Genomic DNA, 7,820 nt, shown 5'->3' with positions numbered 1-7,820 from the left:
CCAATGCCTCGTGCTACTCTTGGAGTCTGAGAGCTGCGATTTAAAAGGGCGATGGGGGAGGAATCTGAAATAAATATATAATCATAATCACTTGTTACTGAGCTCCAGCCTGCATAAAACTCTCTTTAGCAAGCTCCTTCTGACTGCAGCTTAACCTCGCAGGGTGCCGTACACTGCTGCTTTCCGGTTGGACTAAATCCCTTCCCTTGTGGTTTAGCTATAGCCCTCTCTGCCAAGCAGGTTTCCAAGTTTGGTTTTCCAGCACTTACCGGGTTAACTGCCTAGCTGGAAGTCCTACAGTCCCAGCAACCAGCTGGCCAATCGAAAGTAAGTTGGCTGATGTCACTAACATTGGCTTAGCCAATCAGAAAGAAATTCCAAACAGGGCTCAGCACTTGTAAACCTAGAGAGCTGGAGTGGGAGACCCGACCGGGAGTGTGCTTGTCGTAGGAGTTTAGACTGCAGACGTAAAGGGGCGAAAATAAATGTAAAGTCACTGACCTGCAGCCACCTCTCCACCCCAGTTAAAAACCCATACGTTCCATTCCAGGGAGGGCTGTTTTTTTTTTAAACCAGGGCAGGAGTCTGCTGGATTTCTGATATGCTTAAAAACGTCCAGAAGCAGCAACCCGAAATATTAGTATCATTTGATTTTACAGAGCCCAAGAGTCTAATACGCATATACAGAAAATTACATGATTCCTGCCCGGAGGAACGTAAAAACTAATTTCAGATAGGAAACAAAGAAGGAGGCCACAAATTAATGGGAAGGGGTGCTGGAGGAAGGACAGGGCAAAGGTCAATAATGTACACAATTACTCAAGGAAGGAAAAACACGGCATGATCCATTGAATGAAAGGTTGGCTAGCTTCTTCTGGACTCAGGAAGAAATGAGACTTCAGAAATAGTTCTTTGGCCTCCTTTTTTAAAATAACATAACTAGAGGGGTCACAAAATATGCTAATTTTGTCTTCGGGAACTTACTTCAATGTTCACTGTATATATGTAAAGTTCTCTCTACATACTATAGGGAGTACCTAAAATACAGCAAATAAGGGGATAAAGTTATCTAACTAAGGCACCTAAAAAGTTTCTAAGGGTGCCCACTGTATCCAAGGAATGCTTTTATGGGTAAATGGTGTCAGTGATGAAATCTCTTATGGATGTTGAAAAATCCATTTTAATCCATTTAAAATGCTTAGAGGTTATTTGCTGCTATTAGAGATATTATATGGTCTCCCTTCACTGACAAGCCTAATAAAAGTTTAGTATTAAAGCTACTTATTTCAGCCGTTCCTTTTTCAACATCTTTTAATTCCCTTCAAAGACTTATGTATTTTTAATTAAACAAGTGAAATATAACCTGACCAAATAAATAGATCATATCTCCTCCCAACAAAAGAATAACCAAGTTATTTGACAAGTAGCTACTGTACATATTTATATACATATTTTTGAGACTGGTTCATCCAAACTGTAGCCTGAGGAGTCTCCTTGACTGAGTGCTTTGAGCAATTTTCCATCTTTGCCTGGAAAATCAGCCATGCTGGAGCCAGTCTTTTTCACCCTGGGCAGATAGTATCAAAACAAGACATGTGAATGAATCTGCTACCATAGTTGGGTTTGACCACATATCACCTTTTGATGTAAAGAAGGTTTATCAAGGTGGTGGGGAGTTGGACTTGTTGCAGAGATCAATGCACATTAGGGCTTGTGAAAGTCAATGGTGAGCTAATATTCCCTTGGGATTTATTAACAATGTCCTCTTCATGGAGGTGATGGTGCAAATCTGATAACACAGCTAAAATATTACCAGGAATCCTTTAATTGACATTGAGAACCTATCCAATCATTGTTTAGTCTCTAGCTATCCATCCATCTCTCCATTTACGATTTTACACTACACACCTCATCATAATGTTTGACTGTCTTTTTGATATCGGAACAACTTAATAAACCATTGGTGACTGAATAAACCCAGGGCCATCTGCATAATATGGGATAAAGCAAAGAGTTAATGCTGGTCTTTTCATATGATTGTGATACTTGTTGCCATACAGTTAATGTTTGATATATCACCTGCTTTTACTACTATTATTGAGAATGACAGGTTTCAGAGTAGCAGCCGTGTTAGTCTGTATTCGCAAAAAGAAAAGAAGTACTTGTGGCACCTTAGAGACAGTGGAAAATATGAATGCATCCGATGAAGTGAGCTGTAGCTCACGAAATCTTATGCTCAAATAAATTGGTTAGTCTCTAAGGTGCCACAAGTACTCCTTTTATTATTGAGAATGTTTACTTTTTAATTTATAAAGTGTGTTTATCATTTGCCTCTAAGCATATGTAAAATATACTTTGTTGTGAATACAAAGCACAATTAGCAACCAGAGCCAATGTCTGTTAGAGGCCCACCCCCCAAAAAACCTAATTTAAATGAAAGAAAATCCTGTGTACCCCTTTCCAATGCACATATCCTTCTTCTCTAACTCACCCTATCAGGCAAAAGCCTGAGCAAATAGATAGTTCTTTCAGCATACCCTGAAGGTTAGCTAACTTGGGCTGTCTCAGACTAGAAGGTATGATTTCCTGAGCAAGCACCATTGAGAGAGAACAACCCCTCACCAGCTCCTAACATTTAAATTTGTGGTAAGATAGCTTGTGTACCCCATCTTGAGTTAAATATCAGGGAAAACATAAGGAGAAAGAAGCAGTCTCTAAAATATCAATCTCAAGGTACTTATATAGCTTCCATGTGACCAAGTACACAGACCCCACACTGACCAAAAAAGAGTTAATGAGAGTCTGTGGGCCCAATCAGCCCCACCCTGTTACACCTGAGAAAGGTGTAATACTGGGAGGGAGCAGGTAAAAGAGGAAAACCCCAACTTAGTAATGGCTGAATGCAAGAGGGAGTAGAACTCTTGAGTAAGCCTTGTTAAGGAAAGTCTGGCTGGGGCCAAAGCCTAACTAGTAACTGCCTGGAAGGAAGGACCAGTGGGGGCTAGGCCTAATTAGACACTCTTAAGTGTCAGAGCTGTCTTGGGGCAAGTAGGCCCAGTATAGAATGTTACTTCTGTTCCTCAACTAATTTGGATCCCCTCTCTTTTGGGACTTGCAGATGAGTCAGTTAGGGAAGAGGCTGTGAGAAATGCTTAGCTCCAGGACATGGGCGGAAGTAGCCTGGGGATCCGGCAGAGGGTATGGACAAACAGACCTCATCCACTTCATACAGTGTCCCTGGGCTGGAACCTAGAGAACAGGATGGCTCTGGGTTCCTCTACTGGCCCATCTAGGGTGGGGATGTGAAAACCCTGGTGCCAAGGGCTGGCAGGCCCAAAAGCCTGAAGTTGGGTTGAACCTCTGGTGTGATGGTGCCAGGTCACTGGCATGTTGGACTCAGATTTCCCTGGAAGGGGCAGGACTAAGTGACTGGGGCTGGAGGGCCAAGTCACAGGAAGAGGCACATCACTGCAAGTTCAGAGTGGCTGTTGGCAGAGGGCACCAAAGAAGGGAAGCTGCTGCTGTGTCCAGACATGAGGGGGTGTGCCTGTGGTGAGTAGGCTTTTCCACAAACCCCTTCAGTGTGGTATCTGATTGTCTCCAAGATCTTTATTTCTGAAGATAACCATCTGAGACAGGGAAGTTTTAGCCTCATTTTATCAATAGGAAACTGAGGCATTGAGTTATGTGCCCGTAGTTAAACAAAAAGTCTGTGACCAACTTCCAGTGAAATCAAGACAAGTTATGCATCTAAATAATTTCTTGAGAATCTGGGCTTGAACCTCAGTTTCCTAAATCCTAGTCCAGTGCCTCAACTATAAACCATTCTTCTTCCTTAAAATGACAGAACCCAAACCATAAAAGGCTTTATAGATTAAAAGCAATCCCTTTAACTGAGCCTGGAAATAATTGGGAAGTTAGCACAGAGTAAGAAACATTGCTGCTATCTCTCTGCAAGAAACACCACTAAGTAAACAGAAGCCGTGTTCTATACTAGCTGAATAAATCTTCAGGTGTGGCCCTCAATAAAGGTATGGCTAACTCTCATGAGGACTGCATTCTTCTAGCCAAACATAACTGGAAAAAAACACTGATTGCTCCGGCTGTTGTTGGATCATTTAGAGGCAGATGAGGATCAAAGGAGTTACCTGGATAGTGAAATTTTCCTATCAATGGGGTGAATATCAATTTTACCATGTTATCAGGGTGTTTTTCCCCAAGCCAGCTAGTCTTGCTTCAGTCAATCTCTAGTGTTTACTAGACACACACACCCACATTCCCAAAATGTAATTCAGCCAGAGCCCTTGCAAAGCAGAGCCTGCAGTCTCTACAGTTGGTGAGAAGTGAAATAGTTAACATTAACATTTACATTGCTGAAATGAGTCTTCAGCATTAAATCTTATTTAAAGGAAGGGGCTCTTAGAGCTGTTGTTTCAGGCATTCTGCAGACTTGGGAAGATGACTGCATTAATTTATATTCTGCTCACAGATGGAAGGAGTCTTCACAAGCATAAGGACTAGTGCAAATGGGGATATATACCCCACTCTAGCTCAGCAAGGGTTAATGTGGTTTAATTGGTCTCAAGCCCCCCTGGCTGCACCTGGAGAGTGGACCAGCCCCACTTAATGATGAGTTTCAGCTGGGAGGCTGCTGTAACAGCAGAAAGTCTGCAGCAGAAGGGGGCTGTACAAGAGAAGGAGGAACTTTGCAGTCATGGTGGTGGCAGTAGGGGAGAGAGAGGGGGCAAGAGCATGCATGCTGTGGGTAACAGGAAGGGTCCTGTAGGTGCAGAGGAAGCCTATAAAGAGAAAATATCTCAGGGTTGGAACAAGCTCCTGTGACTGACCCTGACATGTTGATAAGAACTGCACTTCCAGGGAGAAGTCTAGGGAAGGGTTGTTACAAAGAGCCCAGGAAATGGCTGGGGAAAAGGCCTGAAGAGAGGCTAATGCTAGGAAGCAGTTCAGAGAGGCAGCTGCAAGGTGTCTGACAGAGCAGACCTTGCTTGCTTGTTTGAGGGTCCCTGGACTGGAACCCAGTATAGAGGATGGGCCTTGGTTCCCCTACCAGCCACTGGGAAAGTGGTGTAAAGCTCCCCTGACATAAAGGGATAAGGACAGTTAAAATCCCTGAGAGATGGGGGTCTAAAGAGTGTGGGGCCCAGAACTGAGGACCAAGGACTGGATATAAGGATGGGGACTAGTATTTGTTTGGATGCTTGCCCACCTGGAAAGAGTGGGACTAAAATGGCTGAAGGGCAGAATCACAAGAAGAAGCAGACCACTGAAAGACCATAGTGAGTGTTGCTAGGGGCCATAGGTGGAGGAGAGCCAGCTGCAAGAGGGGAGCTCTACTGGTGAGTCCACCCTTCTTACAACTAGATTTTTTTTTTTTAAGCTGAACTATTGCCTTATTGTTCGAAGGCAAAGGAAGATTCTGTGGCAAAGTCAGTGGCCATGAAGCACATAGAGCTGTCTAATAACTTCCAATATGCCTCCAAAATGCACGTTCTCTTCATGAAGGAAAAAGTACGAGTCCAAGCTCAAAAGACTTACTAATTGCTGTAAGTAGATATTGATACTTTCTGGAACTGAGTAATCATTACTGCCATGTCTTTCTAAATGGTAGGATTTACTTGTGGCATACTAGCACTGTTTGTAACCCGGTCTTCCCAGGAAATCAAGGATATAGACCATGGCTTGAATGTACCTGTATTCATATCTTATCTATATAGCAGTTTTCATCCAGGCAAACAAACCTTAGATGTGAGTTACAAAACATCCATGCCATTTGACCTGTAACTCGATATTGAATTTAGAAAGTGCCTGACTTATTTTGTTACAATATTTAAAATGCATTAATATTTTAGTTACCAAGGTTGACTATCTTAGTTTGCAGGGATACAACTTAATACCCCTCTAACAAAACTTCTGTAAACCTGAGTGCTTTAATGGGCAAATGTCATTTGCTTGTTAAGGATCAAAGTTCAAATCCAAATTGATGATGATGGCCTTGAATCAGTGTGTAATGGACAGGTGTTCACACTGTAAACCTGCAACACAGGCCACCAGCTGTGCTAAATTACTTTTTCTTCATGAGAAGCTAAGTCTACTCATGTTAGGGTTGAGGTCATTAGCAGTGCAGTGTTTGGGGATGCTGCTTGTTTTTCTGACCAAGAGGAAGTGCATAGTAATAGTAGCTGTCTGCTGTGGAGAAGTATATAAGAGGAGAATGGTGACCTCATGATGGATGAATGAAGAAATGGATAAGGATTCAGGTCAGGACAAGTGATCCATATTCCTATGCCTTATCAGGGAGACCATTGTGGGGATGGGGCAAAGGGGAAGCAGCAAACACTTCACAGTAAGATGCAGGATTCAGATCAATGTAAAGCAGGAGTAAGCAATTTTGCCTTCATGGCTTCAGAGTATGAGTGAAGAAATGACCATTTGATGTACAAGTTTATCCCCTCAGACAAACTTATGAATGGCAATCTATGTAGGAACTATGCAAAGGTTTTGGAATGTTTCAAGTCTTTTTAAAAACTGGTATGAAGAGGGCTGGCATGAAATGGATTAAGCTACTGTAACTTGGCAAATTGTGTGAATGAGATGACTGATATCTATAGAGTGGTTTACTATATTTCTGAGTCTGAATTAAAAAAATAAAGACCTAACATGCTCACCACTGTACAATCCACAAAAATGTTCCCTGCCTTGAGAAGCGTACGCTGAAAGGCTGTGCCCACATTAGTGGGAATCCTACTGTGGACACAACTGCCACAGCCAGACCAGTTTTTACCACTATATCAGTTAAACAGACATGATGGTAAGAATGCTGGAGGCCATTGGAGAAAATGAGAAGCTACTGGAGGTATGCCTATGCAAGGTTTCCCATGGATGACATTTTTCTGGAAAATATTTCTTAATGTAGGTATGGCCTGAAAGCCACATAAGATAAACCACAGTAATGCCTTGTCTATACTGTGGTCATGCCTAGACTAGGAAAATAGCTCATGATTAAAAATATGAGCTGAGATTCTGTGCTACATCTACCTGAGGAAGGGAGGGCATAGGTGGCTTTAAATTACTAAGTTGTAGCAGCTTCCCTGGGCTGTTCTACAGATATCAAGAAGCCTGTGGTACTATATGCTATGGGCCTGTACTTCATGCCCCCAGTACCAGGGCTTGTGACAGATACTGTATGGTGTACTGGAGCCATTGTGGTTGGGAGAATCCCTCCAGTTATAGCTAACATTTTTTTAAAAATGCTGATGTAGACAAAGTTTAACACTGTCAAAAACAAAAAAAACCACGAGCTGGTTGTGGTAAACCCTATATGGACACCCCGTCCCTCTCCCAAGGGTTAACTATGATGAGTTAACACCTTTTTAAACATGACTTTTCTTTGTCTACACTAGTTGCTAAATCATGTTAGCTCATATATTTTTTTCTAACACCATACATTTCCCCAGAGTAGACATACCCTAGGAGGCCGGGGAAGGGGCTAGTATAGGTTTCTTTTTTTTTTTCTGTCTGGGCTTCTTTGTGGGGAGAAAGGGATGCCTCATCAAGAGGGATATGAATAAGTAGAGGGTGAAGCCTGCTGCAGAAGGATTGGGAGAACATTCCAAGCATAGAGGGCAGCAAGGAAGAAAGCAGGGGGACAGGAGTGGGAGATAGAAACAAAGAGGGCAGTGAGATTGGCATCACTGGTGGGGCAAGAGGGGACGCAAAGGAGAAAAGATCTGATATGCAGACTAAACCATGAATGTAATTCAGAGTGGAATGGTCTGACCCGTTTGTGTCCAGTGGGGCTG

At 42.6% G+C, this 7,820-nt stretch overlaps 1 long non-coding RNA gene across 1 annotated transcript; it reads left to right on the top strand.

Moving 5' to 3' along the window:
* The first annotated feature begins 2,873 nt into the window (after positions 1-2,873).
* Positions 2,874-6,685, top strand: LOC122465978. Its single transcript, XR_006291143.1, has 2 exons — positions 2,874-3,552; positions 5,399-6,685. It is a non-coding gene; the product is annotated as an uncharacterized LOC122465978 (long non-coding RNA).
* Positions 6,686-7,820: the final 1,135 nt, after the last annotated feature.

Source organism: Chelonia mydas, chromosome 5, assembly GCF_015237465.2.
Source record: "Chelonia mydas isolate rCheMyd1 chromosome 5, rCheMyd1.pri.v2, whole genome shotgun sequence".
NCBI classification, from domain to species: Eukaryota; Metazoa; Chordata; order Testudines; family Cheloniidae; genus Chelonia; species Chelonia mydas.
This window is presented reverse-complemented; position numbering and strand designations above follow the sequence as displayed.